The sequence below is a fragment of the Polypterus senegalus genome, chromosome 3 (assembly GCF_016835505.1).
Source record: "Polypterus senegalus isolate Bchr_013 chromosome 3, ASM1683550v1, whole genome shotgun sequence".
NCBI classification, from domain to species: domain Eukaryota; kingdom Metazoa; phylum Chordata; class Cladistia; order Polypteriformes; family Polypteridae; genus Polypterus; species Polypterus senegalus.
The window spans coordinates 46,879,338-46,905,264 of NC_053156.1; positions in this window are offsets into that span (position 1 = coordinate 46,879,338).

Below are 25,927 nucleotides of genomic sequence, written 5' to 3' on the forward strand. Positions count from 1 at the left end.
AAATGATTCAATATTCAATACAGAGGATACAAAATCAAACACAATACATATCATATCTACATTAAAGAACAAATTTGCAGTTATCCATATGAGCAGTCTTAGAAACAGCAGATATAAATTATCCCTTAATCTTGTTCAAACAACAGTTGTGCTTCTGCACCTCCAATGAGGTAGAAGGATAGATTGCAATTGACATCTCAGAACATCTCACATGTGTGCTTCTGGAGAAAGAAGACAACACTACATATTTCTGGGAGATGACAACCGTGAGTGATTAGATATTGTTAAATTGGAACGTAGCACAAAGCAACCCTACCACAAAAAGTCACATGGCCGAATAATAGTATCATCTTGACCTATCTTCACGTTGTCATATTTACCCTATAATTTAGGGGAGGCCTTTAGCTCCCACAGGCAATAGTCTTGAACACTATACACCCATTGTCTCTGCAGTGTATCATTTCAGAATGTTGTGCAGATTGCATGTACCATTGATAACATTATCTTATGTAAATATGGTGGCCATCAATCTGAAAAGAGAAGTGGAATAGCAGAGCTATTCTGCTTCAAGATTAGAAGGACAGATTTTCTTTTCATGATTAAGTGGATTGTGAAATGGAAAGACAAAAATTGCACTCAAAGTACAGATCTGGGTCTTAAATATAAATTTTCCAAAAATATAAGCCCAACTAGCAAAGACAAAAGTCAAAATTGAGGGGATATCCATAATACTAGGTTGTTGTACCGTGTTAGCCATTATGAATGTAGAGAAAAGCCAAGCAAAATGACACCTTTTATTGGCTAACTAAAAAGATTACAGTATGCAAGCTTTCGAGGCAACTCAGGCCCCTTCTTCGGGCAAGACATCTTGCCCGAAGAAGGGGCCTGAGTTGCCTCAAAAGCTTGCATACTGTAATCTTTTTAGTTAGCCAATAAAAGGGGATATCCATGAAATGTAAAGCCTAATAAATCATTGTATAACAAATATCTCTTACCATTTTACACCTAATTTACTCAAGTTGGGTGGTGCAGTGGTCCTGCTGTTACCCCACAACAAGGAGACCAGGGTTTAAGTCCTGGGTACCCCCTGTGTGGAGTTTTCATACACTCCCCATGTCCATGTGTGTTTCCTCTGGGTGCTCTGTTTTCCTCCCACAATCTGATGACATGCAATTTAAAATGGATTAGTAAGAATAAACTGACCCTACTGTTGAAGTGTATGTGTGTTCAGCCTGTGACAGACTGGCACCCTGCCCTGTGGTTTTTCCTGCCTTGTGTCCTACAGTGGTATGAAAAACTATTTGCCCCCTTCCTGATTTCTTATTCTTTTGCATGTTTGTCACACAAAATGTTTCTGATCATCAAACACATTTAACCATTAGTCAAATATAACACAAGTAAACACAAAATGCAGTTTTTAAATGATGGTTTTTATTATTTACGGATAAAAAAAAATCCAAACCTACATGGCCCTATGTGAAAAAGTAATTGCCCCCTGAACCTAATAACTGGTTGGGCCACCCTTAGCAGCAATAACTGCAATCAAGCGTTTGCGATAACTTGCTATGAGTCTTTTATAGCGCTCTGGAGGAATTTTGGCCCACTCATCTTTGAAGAATTGTTGTAATTCAGCTTTATGTGAGGGTTTTCTAGCATGAACCGCCTTTTTAAGGTCATGCCAGAGCATCTCAATTGGATTCAGGTCAGGACTTTGACTAGGCCACTCCAAAGTCTTCATTTTGTTTTTTTTCAGCCATTCAGAGGTGGATTTGCTGGTGTGTTTTGGGTCATTGTCCTGTTGCAGCACCCAAGATCGCTTCAGCTTGAGTTGACGAACAGATGGCCGGACATTCTCCTTCAGGATTTTTGGTAGACAGTAGAATTCATGGTTCCATCTATCACAGCAAGCCTTCCAGGTCCTGAAGCAGCAAAACAACCCCAGACCATCACACTACCACCACCATATTTTACTGTTGGTATGATGTTCTTTTTCTGAAATGCTGTGTTCCTTTTACGCCAGATGTAACGGGACATTTGCCTTCCAAAAACTTCAACTTTTGTCTCATCAGTCCACAAGGTATTTTCCCAAAAGTCTTGGCAATCATTGAGTTGTTTCTTAGCAAAATTGAGACGAGCCCTAATGTTCTTTTTGCTTAACAGTGGTTTGCGTCTTGGAAATCTGCCATGCAGGCCGTTTTTGCCCAGTCTCTTTCTTATGGTGGAGTCGTGAACACTGACCTTAATTGAGGCAAGTGAGGCCTGCAGTTCTTTAGACGTTGTTCTGGGGTCTTTTGTGACCTCTCGGATGAGTTGTCTCTGCGCTCTTGGGGTAATTTTGGTCGTCCGGCCACTCCTGGGAAGGTTCAACACTGTTCCATGTTTTTGCCATTTGTGGATAATGGCTTTCACTGCAGTTCGCTGGAGTCCCAAAGCTTTAGAAATGGCTTTACAACCTTTACCAGACTGATAGATCTCAATTACTTCTGTTTCTCATTTGTTCCTGAATTTCTTTGGATCTTGGCATGATGTCTAGCTTTTGAGGTGCTTTTGGTCTACTTCTCTGTGTCAGGCAGCTCCTATTTAAGTGATTTCTTGATTGAAACAGGTGTGGCAGTGGAAATTGAACTCAGGTGTGATACACCACAGTTAGGTTATTTTTTAACAGGGGGCAATTACTTTTTCACACAGGGCCATGTAGGTTTGGATTTTTTCTCCCTAAATAATAAAAACCATCATTTAAAAACTGCATTTTGTGTTTACTTGTGTTATATTTGACTAATGGTTAAATGTGTTTGATGATCAGAAACATTTTGTGTGACAAACATGCAAAAGAATAAGAAATCAGGAAGGGGGCAAATAGTTTTTCACACCACTGTATGCTTACTTGGATAGGCTCCATCTTCCTTGAGTTTGGAAAATAAATAGAATGGAAGGGTGGCTCATTGTTGCATTCCTCCAATTGTGCCTTTAGCATATTTATATCTGACATTTTTCATTTGAAATTTATTGGTATAGTTTTTTTGCCATTACATTTGCCAATGGTCTGTGTCTGCTGTATTACCTGATTGCATTGAAACTAAATTTACAATGTTTTTGTATACAGGACTAGCAGCATGTAAATCTTACTTCACTTTTCAAATTGTTTTACATCAGTTCTGAAATTAATTTAAAATGCTAGCACAAGGATTATAATGAGAGGTACTAGGAACTTCTACCCTGCATCTCACTTTAGCTGGAAGAATTAACATTGCCAAGATGAATATCCTTCCTAAGCTTCTTTTTCTATTTCAAAACATTCCAATATACATCAATAAATCATTTTTTTAAGAAATAAGATTAAACCATAACCTATTTTATTTGGAATTCAAAACATCCATGTATCCAAAGGGTGGCCCTACAAAGACCTAAGGCAGAAGGTGGCATGGCTCTACCTAACTTTCAATTTTATTACTGGGCGGTAAATATACAAGCTATAAAAACCTGGACATTGACACAGAAAGATGAACTTACACAGGCTTGGTCCGCAACAGAAATAAAATCCTTCAGTACTTCTTTACATTCTTTGCTCTGTACCCCAATAAGTACAAGTCATCGCCAATATACTAACAACCCAATTATGCTTCACTATCTCAGAATATGGAACCAAATTAGGAGGCACTTCAAGATAGAGAAGTTTTTATCTGTGGCACCTCTGCACAAGAACCACCTTTTTCCACCCACTCAAACGTGTAGTTTTTAATGTCTGGAAAACATTTGGGATTAAATCACTTAGAGATCTGTACATAGACAACATCTTCACATCCTACGAACAATTGCACTCCAAATTAAGTTTCCAGCAACACATTTCTTTCACTGCCTTCAAATTAGAAAGTAAACGAAACCTGCCCAGCTATTTTCTCTATGCTAGAAAAAATGTTGATCAGTCTTGAGGACTCAGACAGCATCTCTGTAATATATAAAAACATTTTACAGTCCCTCCCTTTCAAAGATCCAAGAATACAGTGGGAAAAGGATCTTTCACTCAACATCTCAGGAAAGGAGTGGAAGGTAGCAATGCACAGAATTCACTTGAGCTCCATATGCGCAAAGCATACAATCATTCAACTTAAAATGATATATCGAGCACATCTGTCTCATGAAAAATTGTTCAAAATGTTTCCAGGGCAAGATCCAACCTGTGAATGTTGCGATCAAGTCTCAGCCTCACTGGGTCACATGTTTTGGGCATGCACCATATTAACATCATTCTGGACCAAAATCTTTAAATGCCTTTCAGACAGCCTTGGTGTCACAATCCCTCCTAACCCATTAACAGCTGTGTTTGGTGGGCTTCCAGATGGGCTTAAAGTAGAGAAGGACAAATAAACTGTGATTGCCTTTGCTTCACTATTTGCACGTAGACTTATCTTGCACAACTGGAAGAATCCTAACTCACCTATTCTAAGTCAGTGGGTAACTGATGTTATAAACTACTAGCAAAATACCCGCGCTTCGCAGCGGCGAAGTACTGCCTTAAAATTTTTATTAAGAAGAAAATTAAATCTTTTTAAACTGAGGGAAAATATGCCAATAATTATTTAGGGATCTCTTTGTATGCTACATTGTGAGTTCGGCCCTCCGGTTGTAATATGACCAAGCTGTGTGCTGATCTTACTCTTGAGGATGCAACATACAGTTGGCCATGTGAACAGTAATCTTGTCTCAAATCTCACAGCTTGGATTGCTGCTGTCATAATCGGTTTGAGTTTCATGGTTTGCTTCAATTATGACAGTATTTGCAGGACTTGTGTTGAAGTGACATTCGGCAACTGTCAAGCGCTGTAAGTATACAACCAGTTTCATCGATAACTTCACATCCAGCTTTTGAGAGTTTAAACATCCATAAACATCAAAGTGTCCATTACTGAAATCGTCACCTGTGAACCTAAGATGTTTAAGAGGCATTGGCGGTTGTTGAAAGGTGTAAAATATTTGGCCATTTCGGTACACTTAAAAGTGACAACTGAACAATTCAGCAGAAGCCATCAACTCACATGCAGAACCATAGGTGAAGGGCTTAAGCATTTCATTCTTATAGTGTTCCTGTGTAGTATAATTATCTCTTGTACCGTCATCAGTCCACACCTTGAACCTGTCCCAGTCATTCAATACATAAGACACAAAGTTCCTCCGGATATCAAGAGTGAGCCTGATATGGCCGTGTAATATGTAACAAAGGGAATGGAAAAGGTAGGTGATATCTCCGGGCATGGAAACCACTCGGTAAGTGACAGTTCTTTGATCGATAGTGATCACCTCAATAGACATGTTAATGCGGGTTAGGTTGGAATGATAAAGGAAATGGGTACCTGAACAATGTAAAGTAAGTCTAAAATACCTACACAATAACTATAATCGTAATAAATGAACAATTAAACAGCGGAGAAGCCGTGGATTAAATAAAAATGCTGTAGTTATCAGCAGGCGTGAATCCCGTGGCGAAGCAAGGAAGGGAATGTAGAGACTGGAGCGACAGACGGCCTTATATAGGCAGGCAGCCAACAAGGTGGGAGGTGTTGGGATGGGGGACTCAACGCTGCCTCACACGGTGACCGAGCTGCAGGCTATGGACGTATATATGTACGTAAGTAGGAATCAGTTAGCGTTGGGAACCCGCATACCAAATTTCTTGAAGATGGGCCCACAAGTAACAAAGACCGTTGAAAAGTTCAATATGGCGGCCGACAGTGGCATCATACCACCGAAACAAGTACGTACATTGGTTTCGGTTAGCGCAGGGAAGCCGCCTACCAAATTTCGTGAAGATGGGGCCATAAATAAAAAAGTTCAACGTGGCGGACATTGTCGACCGTTATGACCGTTATGCGTAGAATTTCGAAATGAAACCTGCTTAACTTTTGTAAGTAAGCTGTAAGGAATGAGCCTGCCAAATTTCAGCCTTCTACCTACACGGGAAGTTGGAGAATTAGCGACGTTGGAAAGTTCAATATGGCGGCTGACAGTGGCATCATACCACTGAAATAAGTATGCACATTGGTTTCGGTTAGCGCAGTGAAGCCGCCTACCAAATTTCGTGAAGATGGGGCCATAAATAAGAAAGTTCAACATGGTGGACGTTGTTGACCGTTATGACCGTTACGCGTAGAATTTCGAAATGAAACCTGCTTAACTTTTGTAAGTAAGCTGTAAGGAATGAGCCTGCCAAATTTCAGCCTTCTACCTACATGGGAAGTTGGAGAATTAGTGATGTTGGAAAGTTCAATATGGCGGCCGACAGTGGCGTCATATCACCGAAATAAGTACGTACATCGGTTTCGGTTAGCGCAGGGAAGCCACCTACCAAATTTCGTGAAGATGGGGCCATAAATAAGAAAATTCAACATGGCGGACATTGTCGACCGTTATCGACCGTTATGACTGTTACGTGTAGAATTTCGAAATGAAACCTGCTTAACTTTTGTAAGTAAGCTGAAAGGAATAAGCCTGCTAAATTTCAGCCTTCTGAAAGGCTTCGGGAAGTTGGAGAATTAATGATGAGTCAGTCAGTCAGTCAGTGAGGGCTTTGCCTTTTATTAGTATAGATTTGAAACTGGAAGAAATCAAATTCTCACTAAGAGGATCTGTACAAAACCTTTTCAAAACCTGGCAGGATCTAACAAATTACATTTTAGAATAAGCATTTAAATTGAGGAAGTGGATTCTCTCCTGTATTTTTATTCATTTATTAATTTAACTATTTACTTATTTGTACTAGTTTTACTCTGCTAGCTCTGTTTCTCATGAATGGGGTTGATTTGTTTCAAACCTAGTTTTGTTAACCTGCTTGTATGGAATGTTATTTGATTTTAATGAAATCAATAAAATGCAAAAAAAAAAAAAAAGAAGTACGAGGAATTACAATATATCTACAGTAGTTAAGACTGTACACTAACTCCTATTTAAGTATCAAAATGATTTATAATCCTGTTGTATGTAACCATCACTGATTTCAGTGAATTTTAGGCTACAGAATATATTCATGTCAATATTCCAGAATATACTTCATAATTGCAAAATACAATTCCTCAGCAATTTCATATAAGACTACTGTGGCCCTGAACCTTGAAATAATATTGCCTCTAGTATAACACGTTTCATAGGTCTCAAAATGTACATACTGACTCAAGACTTAACATACTTTACATTTATTAGAGCTCCTAGAATGAAATATTATAGTGTATAATATCTAGTGATGAAACCAACAAGATGGAATAGTGCTCAGAGTCAACATAGTCTATAGATAAAGTCCTGAATATGCTAGTAATTGTAAAAGTAGAAAGTAAAAATATTAGACTTGAGCACACAGGGAAGAAGCAATTGGGGGGCTTTAGAAAACATGATATGAGAAATACTTAGGAGTCTGAATGAACTTGTAACTGTCCAAATTCAAACAGCCTAGGAGGTAATGCTTAAACTACATAACCCACTTGTGAGGTCTTGTCAGTAATACTATGTGCATTTCAGCCATACATATTACTTAAATATGTAATGGGGCTGGAGGAAAAAAAGCACATAAGAGGAAGTACACTGATTCCCAATGCTATGAAGAAAGATTGAATGAACTGAATCCTTTCAGTTTAATCATACAAAAAGGTGACTTGATAGAAGTGTACACAATTATGTGGATGGAAACTGATAAATTTTACAGAAATGTTATTCTTCACATGAAGAATCATAGAATGATGGAGTAAATTACCAAAAACTGTGATAAATAGTAGTAATTTGGGAACTTCCAAAAGCTGTGTGGAAAATATTTGGGCAATGTTAGGTGAAAAGGACAAGATAAGACCTCAGCTAAAAATTCAACATTCTTCATGAGCGTGATGTTACAGAACTAAACCTTTCCCATTTTTTACTTCTTCATGGTATGGAATGAGATCAAAACATTGTGATTAAACAATGATATCTGTCAAGACAAAGATGTCACTACAGAAGAGTGATGTTTTAAATTAAATTAAAATGAACGTGCATGTATGAATGATGGAAATATGCAATACATTAATTATTTGCTAAGGAAACAATGCTGGGTTTCCAAAGGTAAACCTAAACCATTTCCAGCTGCGTTTCTCCTTCTAGATCAGCCTAATGTTTTCTTCAGTTATATTAATCAAAACTAACAAGAGGCCTATCATTTGTTTGCTTGTTACACTACATGAGTCACCCTTCTTTGTTTCTGCATGTGATTAAGGAGGATTTTTACAGTTAATATTAATAGTTAATATTCATACTGTATCTGGTTGGAAAGGAACTTCAGGATGTGTTTTAAAAACCAATTCACTGAGGTCTTTAGTGACATTTTTACTATTTCGCTGAGAGAATCTGTTACCCCTGCCTGCTCCAGCAGCACAGCAATTATTCCTGTGCCTAAGAAAACAAAAATGGACTCCCTGAATGACTTCTCTTCAACTGTGATATAGTGCTTTGAGAGACTGGTGCTGAGATAAATTACACATATATATATATTGTGGACTATGCCCGGCTGTTTATCCCAGTCAAGACCCCCAAGCCGCTAGATGGAGCCCTCCCTTCTTTGTGGAGATGCCCCGAATTCCAGCAGGGCATCATGGACTTTGGAGTTGTAGTGCACAGCCCTGCTGGATAATGTCGGGCCGCCAGGGTCGCTCCAGGAGAACCAGGGACTGCTATTTGCCCTATGCCCCGGAGTACTTCCAAGTCACATGAGCGGAAGGGATGATGTACTTCGGGGTGAAAAAGGACTTTTATCTGACCCGGAAGTGATAAGGAATTATGGACTGAAGGATGAGAAACACTTCCGGGTCAGGAACTATAAAAGGACCATGGGAACTCCCAGACAATGAGCTGAGCTGGGTGGTAGGAGGGCAATGCGTCTGGGAGTGGAGGATTGATTATTGTATTTGTAATTGGTTTATTTATGAATAGTGCGGAGTGGAGGGTGCTTAGTGCACATTATTATAATAAAAAGAATTATTGTGGCACTTTTACCTGGTGTTTGGCGTGGTACCTGAGGGTTTAAGGGAGTGATAGCGCCCCCTACCGCTACTATATATATATATATCTATCTATCTATCTATCTATATATATATATATATATATATATATATATATATATATATATATATATATATATATATATATATATATATATATATCTTAACACCATCATTTGCTCTCATGTTTTTTATACTTTACATCTTTAACATATCCATATATCACTTCTTTGCATTCACAACATAAAACTCACAAACATTGTCAGCTTAAACCTCATTGCAGGCAGGTTCAGTCATAACATCTACTACCATCTTGTCTGTTGGACAATAGTCAAGAATTATTTTACCTTCATTGATCGAATGAAGTGACATCTGATATCAACATGTTTACATTTCTAATGGCAAACTGGATTCTTAAAGACAGATTTTTACTGGTTCAAATTGACATTCATTGTCCATTCCTTTTAGGAACTGCACAAGGTTCAGATTATCTTGTGTAGTTGCAGCCAGTACCATGTATTAAGCCTCACATGAAGACAAAGCTGCTGTGAATTGTTCCTTTTACATCCATGAAATCAATGGACTATTTATAGTTAGACTAAAGCAATACCTTGACATACTCCTTCTATTGGTCACATCAGAGGTCAAATCAGCATCTCAGGTTTCAGGCTTTCATCACATTTCGTTTAACACAATTTGTAATCAATAGTACCCTTCAAGTTCCTTATCACAAGCTTAGCTATGGTTAAATGTTGTTCATTTGGCACTGGTCTTGTACAGGTCATCACATAAATCAGGCTACCTACTTCCTTCCAATACCTCTTAGCATCTACAGGGTAGTTGTGATTATTATTGTCCAGTTTCATTTCACATGGTGTTGACCTTGGTTTACAATCTGCCATTCCAAACTTGTCCAGGACCTTCAATATGTACCTGTTTTGACTCATCTTTACCATATCACTTTGTTCAAAATCAGTCCCTGAAAAAAGATTTAATTATCTCAAGATCTTTCATCTTAAACTGAGCATTCCCTTCACAACATTGAGTAATGTTCATCTCTGGTACTGATAATGAGATCATAAACCAGTTTTATTAGTGTCACTTTGTCACTTCCATATTGTCTGACATACACACAATAGTCTCCTCGATTTTGTTCAAACCTATTTTCATTTAAATGACCATGCAGCATCTTATTCCAATTTCTACCTGATTGTTTCTGACCACACATGGATTTGTTCAATTTAAAAACTAGCCTCTCATTTGTTTTGAAATTGACCTCAAAATCCTCTGGTTGCTCCATGTAAACCTCACAATCAATTGCAACATGTAAGTAGGCTGTTTTTACATCCATCTGATGAAGAAATTAGATTATAGTGTGCTGTCATTTGCATCAAAATGCATACTGATGTAATGTTTGCAGTTGGAGAAAAAGTCTCCTTGTAATCAATCCACTTCATCTGACTGTAACCTTTAGCAACATATTTGGTCTTGTATGTTTCTGACCCATCAACGTTGTTTTTCTTTGTGTAGACCCATTGAAGTTTTACCTACTGGTAATGTGGTCAAAGTAAATGTGTCATTTTCTCTTAATGAATCCATTTTGTCTTTCATAGCATTCAGTCAAGTCTATGACTGGGGTGAGCTTACTGCTTAAAAGTTTATGGCACATCATACATTCTGTCACAATAATCGATGTTTGTTAGTATTTGATCACCACACTCAAAATCTAAAAGGTAGTCTTTCAAGTAGTGAGAAGTTTTCATGTCTCATTTGGGGTAACGTGGACTATGTAAATACTCGCCATCTGACCATTGTTCTCACCCTGCAAAGTTTCGGCTTCAGGAATCTGGACCTTCTCTGGACACTCGTTTACAGTCTGATTGGTTTTTGGTACAGGGGTGCACACCTCACCCTATGCAAATCTTCATCATCTTTTTACAGATCAGTCTCAGATTGTTTTTTAACAACACTCTTATAGAAACTACACAAGCACGTGTTTAAAGATCTTTCAAGTGTCTGAGTAAAATACCAGGTAAAATGGGCTGTTCTTGTTATATCCAACAAAAGTCCCTCTTTCATATTTTCATTCTAGTTTTTTCTGGGTCATACTTACATGCAAACATTCTGACCCAAAAACTCTCATCTTACCTGTCATTATGTAGTATGGAGTCTGTGCTAAATGATTGTTAATTCGGATCTGAGCAAGATATATTACTGTGTGTGTCCATAAATCTTTTGGTAATTTCAATCAACATGCACCTTGCCATTTCAAATATCATTCTCCAATTCTGATGGAGTGAGTAAGGTGCTGAGCTCTCATGTCTAATGCCTTTCTTGATAAGCAGTGACTGTAGGTAAACTCAGTACCATTGTCAGATCTTATTACACTTAGTGTCTGTAATAAACCTTTCAAGTGTCTGTAATAAACCTTTCAGTTGCTGACACTGCATCACTCTTATTTTTCAGAAAATACACAAATACTGGACCAGAGTAACCATCGTTTATTGTCATAGCATATCTGAAACCTTCTTTGGCTTCTGGTTCTATGGGACCTGCCAAATCTTTGTGTACCAGCCCTAATGTAGGTATGATTCGGGCATCAGGCTTTCTGTTTCTCCTTTAAAAATGTTTTCCCTAAATGCAAATTTTGCAGTTTCAGTTAGATTTGTCAAACTTACCTTTAATTTTCATCCCTTCTACTACATCTTGCAGTTCTGACATATAATAATTACAGTGTCCCAAGATTTTATGCCAAGTCTGAAAATCGTAATACCTATCACATCTGTCATCATTCTCAATGACAGTGTCCAGGTAGGAAAGTGTATTGTATCTTTAATGATGAACTTGGAACTGTTCTTATGAATAAGTTAATTCTTACCTTAAATGTAATTTGTTTGTATGCACTTTGTAACTCCTTGTATATTTTGCTTGTGATGGTATATATATATATATATATATATATATATATATATGAATGCTTATACATATTATATATTCTGCATTTTATATTTATTTGTTGTTGCTGTGTATACGTTGAATTTACAGTATATATTTATTATTTTCTGGTATTTTATATTAGTCCACTGTTCTGATGAGATGTGCAAGTAAGAACTTAAGTGTAGGGATAAACTTGATTAAACTGCCACTTATGCATGGATACAGAATATTCATTTTTAGCAGTTATTGAATTAAAAATTACATAATTTAATTAAATGTAAGGATGCTATCAAAATGTACCTATAAACAAAATGGTCTTTGCAAAACTTGGACCATTTACTAATGAAAATGTTATACATATAAAACAAATGTATACAGCATATTAGTACTCTGAATTACAGAAAGATCTTTGTCAATAGGGTCTATCCTTGGTTTTTAGAACTTAATATATCTGAAAGAAATATTTAGATAATCAATTTAAATAATAAAGAGACATGGCAATTGTGTATATTATGCGTTTCATATCAATGCGGACACATGAACGCAAGGTATTGATTATATTTTTCATGCAGCCCCTACGGGGTGATAGGAACAAAAAAATCTCTCTGGGAAAACACTCTTGTTCTTATGGAGTCTTTAACACCTTTACCGATATACTTCGCACGCTTATCACCCGTTTGAATTAAAGTAACAAAAAGGCGCCATGTCTCCCGTCTTATCCTTTGAATGAACTGCAACCACTTCGGTAGAATTCACATCCCAAATGCATATCTGTTTCTTTGAAAATAATCTTTTGAATTCGTCTGCTGGGGAGCCAGAGTGCATCCTGTCATTTTCAAGCCCAAGGCAAAAACCAACACAGAACAAAATGTCAGTCCATTGTTGTGATTTTTCAGTCATACGTAATAACTAAATAGTCCCTGATATCTTACAGCGCGATGCTTTAAATTGGAAAAGTCCCACGCCAGCTGGTACATTTGATTTGCTATTCATGGACCTGTAAGAAAAAAGTGATAACAGCAGATTCGCTTGTAATCAAAAAGAACATATATAATGTATCTAATAGTAATTTTGATACATATGACTCTCTTTCGTATGAAGAATATATATTGTTCTCCATTATTTTTTCTTTTCTCATGAATCTCTCTACTTGAGGAACTTACGACCCCACGCTGTAAACGATCGATGTCCCGCCCTTCACGCTCACGCGCCGTCTGTCTCTCTAGCTGTTTCCCTGTGAATTCCTGAAGCTCATGCTAAGTTCAAACGATTGTATGTGATACGACACCTCACCTTCGCACACGTCTCACCCAAATCATTGATCGTAATTGTGCACTTTGCGAACAAATACTAAGGTGATAACTCGTGACCACGGCCCTGATGTGTGAAAAATGTTTGCATATTCATCGCTTATTTACAATAATAAAAAAAACTCCAAAAGCGAAGCGAGGCCTTAATTTACCAGTGGACACGTGAATATTGCAACCTAACAATCATTCGCCTACCAATTTTATTTCTTCGAATTTTATTAATATTAGTTTGTGTGTTTTCATGTTGTAGTACACGGAACGAATCATTGAACTTGAATTGAGCGCGGACACAAAAAAGAAAAGAAAAAAGGACACAACTTGAAACTGTCTACCTACTGTACAGTGATTCACCCAAACTTTACACGCCTGTGGGATTTTGCACATTCTCCGCGTGTGTACTTGAGTTTTACTCTACTATAGGCCTATACGTCCTAAGGTATTTGGTTAATTTACTTAACGCAGCCAGATGTTTATTAGCCCTTTGCCGATGAGGATATCCATTCCTGCACACTTGCCCGAAAAGCCACCTGCTCCCCAGAGCTCTTAACTGAATAAGTGAGCTGGAAATTGGATGGATGGGTAGAAGAATTAAGGTAATAAATGTTCAATGAAAGGGTTAACTTGATGTTAATGTCTCAGCGAATGTATTCTTGAGTTGTTTTAAATCTAACAAATTGCTCAGTATAGTAGTTTTTTTTACTAAGTGGTTGATACGAAAGTATACGTATCCACGCCAAAAGCGATTCCCATATTGTAAAATTTGCCTTTCCGCTGCCAATAAACTATCACTTTACTCCAGAACTGTCAGGAACACACATAGGAAGCGGGAATAGTAAAGGTCAACTGAAAGCTAAAAATGGTGGATTAAAGAGCTACGGCGCATTGTTGATGAGATACATCCTTGCAAACATGGATACTGTACTGCACAGAATAAAACTAGTTATATTGTACGGACAGAAGAACAGTCTCTGGCACGGCCGTGGCAAAAATTACATTCAAAGTAAAGACTTCTGCATACTAAAGGCTTCTTCGTCTTGATTCTTCTGCTGACGTTCAACATTCGTTATGGGATAATTTACGCTTCTAGAAGGATAAATCTTTTTATGTAAGATACAAGATAAAATGCAATAAGGTATATCCGCTGCCTATAGCGTTATGCTAATCTGTGTTGCACGTCTAAGGCATGAAAACGTTATGGGTTCGTGACAACACATGTATATTCATTTACCATGGAAGCTTTCAAGAGTTGTGAATGTGGGAAGAATTTGATCTTGGCTTTCTCATGGGAAAAAAACGGACTATCCTGTAGGGTGTTTAGCGCCTTTATCCAGAATATCCCCAACCCCCACGTTAATTACCTGAGAACTGAGAAAAGTGAACGTGTCAAAGTGACAAAACGCGCAGTCCTACGCGGGCTCGTTTGGTCGTTTCCGGCATCACATTGCCTTTCTTTAGAACATTTGGAACGTGGTGGCATACGGGGAAAACCGAAAGTAGGGATGCCAACCGTCCTCACTTTCTCCGGGAGAAATTTATAACATTTTGAAAATGTCCGGAATTGTGGCTCCTAAAATGTGAAAATCTTCATATCCTTATTATTGGTAAAAGTTGAAGCCGTACACCAATCAGCTTTTCCGGTAGTAAACAACGCAGACATTGACGAGAATAGTCGACATCTGTCCAAATTGGCTTTTAAACTTAATCTTTTGAATTCAGCTTTATCTTCTTGGCGAGTAGACAGTTCATTATAAATGTTGTTCCTTTCCTTAATTATTTGTAATCCTAATTCACCGTAACTAAGTGAATTTATTCAAAATCGAAATTACATTTTCACATTTTCAATGTGTGGTCTTATTTTGGATTTTTCTTTCAGCAGCTTGGTTAAACAAGAAATTTCATACATCCAGTTATGTCCATCGAATTTAAGTGCGATTAAGTACTGCTTTGTAATATTTTAATGGAAAATATTGCTATTGCCACCCGTTGTTCCAAAAATGAATTTATAATTGTAAATTAATAAGTCAACTATTAAAGTTTCGGTTTATTAAAAAAGCACATTATTCTGTCATATAAATGCAATATCTTTTTAATTATCAGTTGATCAAGTAATAAGTCCTTTCTCCAAGAAATGTAATAATTTCTTCATAATTCTTTCATTTACATACATTCAGGAATTCCCATTATGCCGAAAAGAAAGTGCAAGTTCAAAGACTACTTGAACAACAAATATCCTTCTTTTCAAAATGGCAGAACAGATTCAGTTAAAGGGCTAATGATCACAAGATTCAATTTCAGTAGCATGCTGTGTAAAGATTTCAATTCATATTAATCCAAGAACCCACATTTACTGAGAACAATAGATTCAGTGGAAAAAATATAAAAGAATGTAGATAAATGCAAATAAACTAAATTGAAAAGAGAAGTCAATTTGCTATGTGAATCATTTTTTACATGATTGTGACATTATATCCAAAAAATAATGGAAGAAATGAAGTCTGTTAATTTAAGAGGCTTGACATATTCAAAATATTTAATGGATTGTTAGTTTGCCAGTGACTGTGATTGTGTCCATCATATCATAATTATAGTGATAAACTGCTACTTAAGGTTTATATCATTTTAAAAAAATATAAGACAGTTTAAATGCATCCTCCAAAGTCCTCAATTTTCGACCCAAATATCCTCATTTCCAGAGAAAGAGAGTTGGCAGCCCTATAACCAAAAAGTCTAAGTGTTAATGTTCCACTATAACAAGAATTAGTTGTTTTCTGTCATTTATGGTCTAGTGGGACTATTGTTACAGTGCCTATCTACAACACAGTTCACTATTATCTTCTACACCTGAAACAAACTGACCGTTAATAACAGTTTTTAGCAACTGGAATAATTTCATTTGGTGATTTTTGCCTTTATTGTGAAGAGAACCAAAGCTACACTGGTATAAACGAATCACTGAGAACAAGTATTGCCTCATTTACATTTGGGTAGCAAGCATTAACAAATTAAAATGTCAGGGTATTTGCTCCAGATCTTAAAAATAAAGGTGGCAAAGTGATTCCATGGGGAACTATTTTTGGTTTCTGAAAAATCCCTCAACATGAAAGTATGTGAATTTCCCCTTGGGGATTAAAAAAGTATCTATCTATCTATCTATCTATCTATCTATCTATCTATCTATCTATCTATCTATCTATTTACAGTGGCGCTTGAAAGTTTGTGAACCCTTTAGAATTTTCTATATTTCTGCATAAATATGACCTAAAACATCATCAGATTTTTACTCAAGTCCAGTTAAACAAATGAGACAAAAATATTATACTTGGTCATTTATTTATTAAGGAAAATGATCGAATATTACATAATTGTGAGTGGTTGCAATAACTACAACTAAACATTTCTGGTAACTTTTGATCATTCCTGCACACCAGCTTGGAGGAATTTTAGCCCATTCTCTGGGATGTTGGTGGGTTTCCTCACATGAACTGCTCGCTTCAGGTCCTTCCACAACATTTCGATTGGATTAAGGTCAGGACTTTGACTTGGCCATACCAGAACATTAACTTTATTGTTCTTCAGCCATTCTTTGGTAGAACGACTTGTGTGCTTAGGGTCATTGTCTTGCTGCATGACCCACCTTCTCTTGAGATTCAGTTCATGGACAGATGTCCTGACATTTTCCTTCAGAATTCTCTGGTATAATTCAGAATTCATTGTTCCATCAATGAAGGCAAGCCATCCTTTCCCAGATGCAGCAAAACAGGCCCAAACCATGATACTACCACCACCATGTTTCACAGATGGGATAAGGTTCTTATGCTGGAATGCAGTGTTTTCCTTTCTCCAAATGCAACACTTTTCATTTAAACCAAAAAGTTCTATTTTGGTCTCATCCATCCACAAAACATTCTTCTAATAGCCTTCTGGTTTGTCCACGTGATCTTTAGCAAACTACAGATGAGCAGCAATGTTTTTTTTGGAGAGCAGTGGCTTTCTTCTTGCAACCCTGCTATGCACACCATTGTTGTTCAGTGTTCTCCTGATGGTGGACTCATGAACATGAACATTAGCCAATGTGAGGGAGGCCTTCAGTTACTTAGAAGTTACCCTGGGGTCCTTTGTGTCCTCGCCGACTATTACACGCTTTGCTCTTGGAGTGATCTTTGTTGGTCAACCACTCCTGGGGAGGGTAACAATGATCTTGAATTTCCTCCATTTGTACACAATCTGTCTGACTATGGATTGGTGGAGTCCAAACTCTTTAGAGATGGTTTTGTAACCTTTTCCAGCCTGATGAGCATCAACAACTATTTTTCTGAGGCTCTCAGAAATCTCCTTTGTTCGCGCCATGATACGCTTCCACAAACATGTGTTGTGAAGAGCAGACTTTGATAGATCCCTGTTCTTTAAATAACACAGGGTGCCCACTCACACCTGATTGTGATCTCATTGACTGAAAACACCTGACTCTAATTTCACCTTCAAACTAACTGCTAATCCTAGAGGTTCACATACTTTTGCCACTCACAAATATGTAATATTCGATCGTTTTTCTGAATAAATAAATGACCAAGTATATTTCTAAAGGGTTCACAAACTTTCAAGCACCACTCTATCTATCTATCTATCTATCTATCTATCTATCTATCTATCTATCTATCTAAAGAAGCGGTTCTCAACCTGTGGGTCGCGACCCCGTCGGGGTCGAATGACGATTTGCCAGGGGTCGCCTAAGACCATTGGAAATATGGGTTTTGTCTATTCTAATGTGTAAAACTTGTTATTGTACAATTTTTTTCCATTGGTACTTACTAATATTTTACTATAATTGTCATTCGGGTAGATGTTGCAGACAATTGAATCAGAATAATTTCAAACGTTTTAATTGTCGTAACTTTATTATTTTTAACTGTTTGCATTACTTTACATTGAACGGTCACACTGTTGCGGGGATTTACGCACTTCTTCTTCCATTCCAACAACATATCTTTGCGAAACAGGGTTCACATTTTCAAATAAGTATACCACATGAATATGGTAAATACAGTTCAATACATAACGAATAAAAACAAATAAACGTAAGTCATAAAGACAAAAATTAATGTATTTATAATTAGAAATAAATATTTCACAATATATAATAACATATTGTTTTTGTTATTGATCACTACGCTTTAATTATGTTCAATTTGTAACAATGAAAATACATCCTACATTTCAGATGTTTACCTTACGATTCATAACAGTAGCAAAATTACAGTTATGAAGTAGCAACGAAAATAATTTTACGGTTGGGGTCGCCACAGCATGGGAAATTGTATTAAAGGGTCACTATAAATGTTGAGAACCGCTGATTTCAAGGTTCCAGAAAGTACATCTATTTATTTAGATTTATAACAGGTAAAGTAATGAATAGATGATAACAGATTTGTGAAATACCAGAGGTTGCATAATTTTAAAAGGACTCGCAATCAACAACACTGGTTGATTTTAAGTTTTTTTCACGCACCGTCTGCATGAATATTCTTTTCTCTCGCATTCCAAATATACAGGTAGCAGGCTGATTAATGACTCTAATAGGTCCTTCGGTAAGTTTTCCGTGTGTTAAAAACTTGTCCAGGATGAACTGTTGCCTTATGTAGAAAATTAATACAATCTTCTTTTCCACAAGACCCCGAAAAGGGTTAAAACGAGCTTGAAAAATAAGGTTTTGGAGTACGTCTCTTGAAAACTTCGTATCTCTAAGTTATCTTTTACTTAAGATCGTTCGTTAATTAACGAGTGTTGATTACAAGTTACAAGAACCATGCGTACCATGGGAGAATCACCCGAAAACGATGAATCTTAGAAATTAACTTGCAACTTTATAACTTTTGTGTATATTGTCTCGGGTTATTGGATACTCTACAAGTACTACTTTGTTAACCGGGTCACTAAAGCCGATTGAAAAACATTCATAAGCGATTCATAAGCTGCCCCGAAAGATGGCATATTGTAATCGGTTAAATTAGCCAATAAAAGGTGTCATTTTACCTGAGTTCTCATTGCACCTAAACCCTTCGTAACTAAAGTCGTGCTTAATCTCGTAAGTAAATTAACGTAACTAAACCGACCAGCTCGTAATTGGAATTTTTCCTGCAATTCTACCATTTGACAGAGGTTGTCCTAAGTAGATCACAAAACACACACTCTTATCTGGAAAGCGGGATATTACTAAAACTAGATTCCAAGAAAGTGGGGGTGTTAAGGCGAGGTCAGTCAATCAGTCATCGTCCAACCCGCTATATCCTAACACAGGGTCACGGGGGTCTGCTGGAGCCAATCCCAGCCGAAACCAGGGAGCGAGGCAGGAACAAATCCCGGGCAGGGCGCTAGCCCACCGCAGGACACACACACGCCAAGCACACACTAGGGACAATTTAGAATCGCCAATGCCCTTAACCTGCATGTCTTTGGACTGTGGGAGGAAACCCATGCAGACACGGGGAGAACATGCAAACCCCACGCAGGGAGGACCCGGGAAGCTTTGGTCTCCTTACTGCTAGGCAGCAGCGCTACCACTGCGGGGAGGTCCCACTGCCAAACTGAATTATTATAGATTATGATACGAGGCCATATAAAGATGCCACGGGTCTCCGAGACAGAGGACAGCGGGTTATAGAGGTTAAGAAGTGGATGGGAGGGAAGAGCAGACCTTAGTCGTAAGTAAAAGAAAAAAGGGAAGGATACTCGGAGGAGGTATTGACCAACACAAACATTTATTAAAGTTAAACTCGACAACATTTATTTTATTTTTTCTTTGACCTTCCTCAAAACCCTAAAATGTGCCCATCAATAATGTTCCAAATTACATTTTCTTTCTTTCTTTATTTTACACTGTAATATAATTTTTACCCTCTTCCTGAATCTGTTGAAACGGATGACGTAGTTGCTATCCCTTGTGTTATGAGTTCAGATCCCGGTGACAGCGTGTGACCGTAAGAAAGTCACTTCTCCTGCCTGTGCGCCAATTGGAAAAACAAAAGAAACATGACTTAAGTGTATCTGCTAACTGTTTGTAAATCGCCTTGGATAAATGCGTCAGTCGAATAACCTTTGAAGACCAACCAGCAATTCTTTCAATTCCAATTCTAAAGATGTTATGGGAAAGCCGGAAAACTACCTTTTAAAATGGGTAAAGCCTGTTTGTACTATAGAGCTAAATGATAATATAATTATTTTGCCTGCTTAGGGACAACGCTTACATTCATATTATAAATTGATCTGTTTGGATCTATAAATTATTAAAAATAGATTTGATTTTTATACGACTTTCTCCAATACCTTTAATGATATTAAAAGTTTTCACAACGTCATTCATCGCGTATTTTCCTAGAATAACTATACCAGTCCACAAAACATTTTATGTAAGTACAGAATCATATCTTTATATAACTGGAACTGAAAACACCCAATTTTTTTTTACCATAACTTCTATTCAATATTTCACAATCATCTGCATATAAAAATCAATGTACAGTATACACTTTTCCAAAGTGTTAAATATATTAAAATATTAAACACATTAAATATTACAAGAAAAGTTCACATTACCTATTGAAACTAATGTATGTACGTCAGATCTCTGAACTCCTTCTGGTTTAGAGAAATGAGGAACAGATGTTTTTTTTTTAGAATTAAGCAGAATCCGTAAAATTATAGCTAAAATTATTTTAGTGTTGGTGATATGGATCTTACACAATCAAAAGTGGACTTTTGATGTTCACAGTGATTTGGTGCAGCTTATCGTTACTTAATTTTGCCAGCCCCATGTCTGTGATGCACACTTGGTTTCAGTCGTGATCTCGCCCTTGCAACAGACACTTGTAAATGTGCTGTCACCTCAGTATCTCGCAGGCGTTTCCTTGGCCTGTGATCTCAGCAGTGAACTGTTCAAACACTCAAGTGATGGCTCGTGTCCGCACCCTAAAGGTTTGATGTACGCTTTAGTTTATTTGTTAACACCTTGGCACGAAAAAAAAACTTCATTAAGATTGTATGGAAACCTGCTAAATAATTTATCGATATCGATCCATTTCAGACAAAGGCGTTTCAGTTAATGTTCAATTTATGAAAACGCAACGCATGAGTTTCATTTGCTGTTGTAATATTCCATTGAATTCGAGCTCAACATTCAAACACCCGCAGCATATGCTTTTTAAATAGATTTGTTTGCTGTATGTGAGTACCTATTTGAAAAAATGGCTCGTGAAACGTTCCACATAGGTTTGAACTTGTAAAAGCAAGCAGTTAATTCATTAAACGATGCTTGGCCATCATTATTTATTTTTTTTTAAATGTTTAACGCGCAATTTATTGCATTTCGGTTAGGCAGGGCGCTGCTTGCTGTGGTGGATCTAACGCCCTTGGCTCAAATCTCGCTTCTGCTTCTTGCAGGTCACGTGGAGTTTTCTCGTTCTTCCAGTGTAGTCAGTATGGGATGTCCCTCCACATCCACAAACAAATTCAGATTAATTGACTATTTCAAACTGGTCACTACATGAATGACAATGCAGGATTTTAAATGAATTTAATTCAAGTTGTATTAGACAATGTAATGAAATTTTAGCGAGAGGGACACAGATTGCAGTGATCAAATATTCGAAGGCCGGGAAACTATGTAAGGCGTAAAATTTCGAGTTTCTTAACGATAACAGTTGTTAAATGGGGCATTTTTGTTACCGCTTTTTGTTTTTGTCCAAGATCATCAGGTGGCATTATTTCGTATAGTGACTTTCAAATTTAAATACCCTCTTCAGTGTACGCTCTTCTTCTTCTTCATGCTTGAGTATCACTGATATCATATCATGTTGTTGTTTCTTTTTACTCCTTACTTTGACTATATTGTCGCTCTTCTTGCAGCTTTCACTGTTCAGAGTTAATGGTGCTAGTATTCCAAAATCAAACTTCTCACAGCGATACGAGGGACATTCAAAACGTTTCCTCCCTTTTATATTTTCATTGGAAACGGTGAAGTCGGGAGGATAGTAATTGGGCATTAAAAAGTTGGCACGACGCTGGGAAAATTGCATCGCAAACGAAGGTGACTATGTAGAAAAGTCATGTAATTTGTTTTTGAAATTCCTAATAAACAGAGTTAAAAACGTCCCTCGCAGTATTAGCCTGCATGCTTTCTCAAACGATTAGCATCAATATCTGCACATGAAAGCGAATAATGTGATCAGGCACTTGGTAGTGCAATTAACAAGAAAAATCAAAGAAACTAAATATATTTCGCCAGAAAGCACTTAATGTGGAGTCATCCTGTAGTTGGTGAGCTAACTTAAGGTGGTATGTCTGGTACTGTCTAGTGCTGTTACGCCACAGTTGCACATCCAGTCACATATTTCCATGTGAAGGCTCTGTCTGTGGTTCTGCTGTGTCCATATGACTTCGTCATCGCTCCGGCTTCCACCTGTATCTCACAGTTAAAAAGATTACGTATACAGACGCCATAAATTGGTTCAGAATGCAAGTGTATTGAAATACACCGGTGTCTCATAAAGGGTTGACTCCTGCCCCGTGATCGATGCTGCTAGGAAGCTGGAAAAGAAATGAATGCACGAATGTCTGATGAACATGTGAAAAAGGAACGATAAGGGTTAAGTGCTTTATGAAAAGAAAATTATGCATGGAAGATAATACTGCAGTCTAACCGTCCTATCTTTTCCAAGACATGTTATTCTGGACCTATTCTTGAATTTAAACAATTATGACAAGTAAAAGATGCACTTGTCTTTCTTGAAAATATCATGATATCTGACCATGCGTACCATGGGAGAATCACCCGAAAACGACGAATCTTAGAAATTAACTTGCAACTTTATAACTTGTATGTATGTTGTCTCGGGTTATTGGATGCTCTACAAACACTACTTTGTTAACCCGGTCACTAAAGCCATTTGAAAAACATTCATAAACGATTCATAAGCTGCCTCGAAAGCTTGCATACTGCATTCTGTTCAGTTAGCCAATAAAAGATGTCATTTTGACTGACTTCTCATACGCACCTAAGCCCTTCCGAACTAAAGTCGTACTTAATGTCCTTAGTAAATTAACGATTGATTCGACCAACGTGTAACATCGTTTTTTAGAGGTTGTCCTATAGATCACAAAAAACCACACTGACACTCTTATTTGGGCAAAGCAGCAACAACAATAATAACTGGTCGATGTTGCAATATAAATATAATATTATTATGTAGGTTATAAATTAGCAAAAAAAGTCTCTTTGAAGTTTTTGTAATTAGTTTAACTTGAAAATCGTTATGTAATCAGTCACATCCTTTAAAGTCGGAAAGTGAGTCACCTTTTGGTGACAGAATTTTAGAGAGTAGAATATGTGCGATGAGCAATCTTACATTCAATGTTTCGAAGATCGGGGTTGTTGGACGAACATGGAATCCTGCTAATGCGGGAGTGTTAAGGTGAGGTCCGCTGCCTGCAGGTTACGCACGAGCATATAGAGATGCCACAGGTCTCGGGACAGAGGCGAGCAGGTTAAAGAAGTTGAGAAGTGGATGAGAGTAAAAGAAAAAAAGGAAGGAAACTCGGAGAAAGTATTGACCAACACAAACATTCGTGAAAATGTAACTCGTCAACATTTATTTTATTTTTCTTTGACGTTTCCCTAAAACGTGCCCCTCAATAATGTTCCAAATAAAGTGTTCCTTTTTTTTCAAATTTATATTCCTCTGGAATATAATTTTTACCTATACTTCTTGAATCTGTTAATACAGTTGCTTTGACCGACTAGTCCCACAATACCTTTTTCACAAGGTGACTTTTTAGTCCGTTCTGTCGAGTGCATGGGGGATAACTTAAATATAATGAAATGCAACCAAAGCGTTTCAACCAGTAAACAACGCCAAAACAACTGTAATGTAAAATGTAACATCGGTGATGTTGGTGGCCTGCATAGCATCCACACCAGCTCGGCACACAGCTTTAGATCGGTAAACTTCGCATTTCTATCACTTTTCTGCTCTTTGGATTGAGGTACACCTGCTTACTTTTGTGCAGCATTGCTTCAAAGTGATTTGTGAAGACAGCGACAGCGCATTTTCCAGCTATGTGTCTCCACCTTGCGTTCAGCTGTGCTGCAGGATTTCTGATGTCCCGCATTGTAGTGTTCTTCGGCCTCCATCTGAGGTTTGTCACAGATGTAACCTCTTAAAGGGTCGTGTAATGACATTTTACTGGGCTTTAGTTCCTTGTAGAACCTTCGCTTGACAAATAGTAGTTTCAGTTTGGAACGGGTTCTTTACTCTAAATATTTTCTGATGTGACAGGAGGTATAGCTTAGAGAAGGTTCCTGTGGACTAAGCAGAAATCTTTATATGTACGGTAGGATAGAGATATAGAGCGGTCAAGATATAAGAAAAGGCCCACGTTACTAGTCCGTTAAAAATCATGAGCCTAATGGTATTCACTTTAACTTAATACTGATACTCTGTATGTTCAATTCATCATAATAACTATTCATAGTGGCTCCAAAATCCGTACTGACCCCTACTCGCTCTTCTGTTTCTTTTTCCGGTCTCTTTGTGGTGGCGGCCTGCGCCACCACCACCTACTCAAAGCATCATGATGCTCCAACATTGATGGACTGAAAGCCAGAAGTCTACGTGACCATCATCATCAAGTCCTTCCATGAAAACCCTAAATACAAAGAGGACTGTTTGATTTATGTTAGGTAGATTGCCCAGAGGGGACTGGGCGGTCTCTTGGTCTGGAATCCCTACAGATTTTATTTTTTTTTTCAGCCTCTGGAGTTTTTTTTTTCTTTTTTTTTTTCTGTCCACCCTGGCCATTGGACCTTACTTATTCTATGTTAATTAATGTTGACTTATGTTTATTTTTTATTGTGTCTTCTATTTTTTTATTCTTCATTTTGTAAAGCACTTTGAGCTACATTTTTTGTATGAAAATGTGCTATATAAATAAATGTTGTTGTTGTACAAACATATTATCATCTATGGTTATTTATGGAACCTGTTAGGGATCTAAATAAATAAAATGACTTTTTTGGAACTTTCACGTGGACATCGCTCTGTAGAGCTGTTTTAGCACCTTTATTTTTAAGTGTGTGGGTCAAGCGCGTACATTATTAACCATTAAACGTGTTACTTTCAGGAAACCCTCTTAGAAATAGTGACTTTAAAATGGATTTTACGACATCGTAAGCGTTACTATATTTAGTGAAACATTCCAGATTAGCGCACATAAAAAAACAAAACATGAATTCACTTTTTCAGTTACATTTTCTAACTTGCTTATCCAGTTCAGGATCGAGGAGCGGGTGTCTGTACTGGCAGCTTTGAGCACAAAGAAAACGCCAACCTTCTTAAGATTATAACGCATGCACACTCTCACTCCACCAATTAAAATTTGCAAGTTATCTAACTTCTCTATCTATCTGAAATAATAAGAAGGAAACGGGCACAGGCATCATAGACCTTATATTTCAGGGTAATATTTACTGCTGGCGGCAGTCTTACTTTGTCGGCTTAATAGAAATGTATTACTTAATGGGAAACTTCTAAAAGATCTGACTCAAAAAAGTTCCTAAAACAACAATAATTTGTTTGGAAGATTTTCTTCAAAACCAAAACTAAAATCGACACCAAGCAAAGA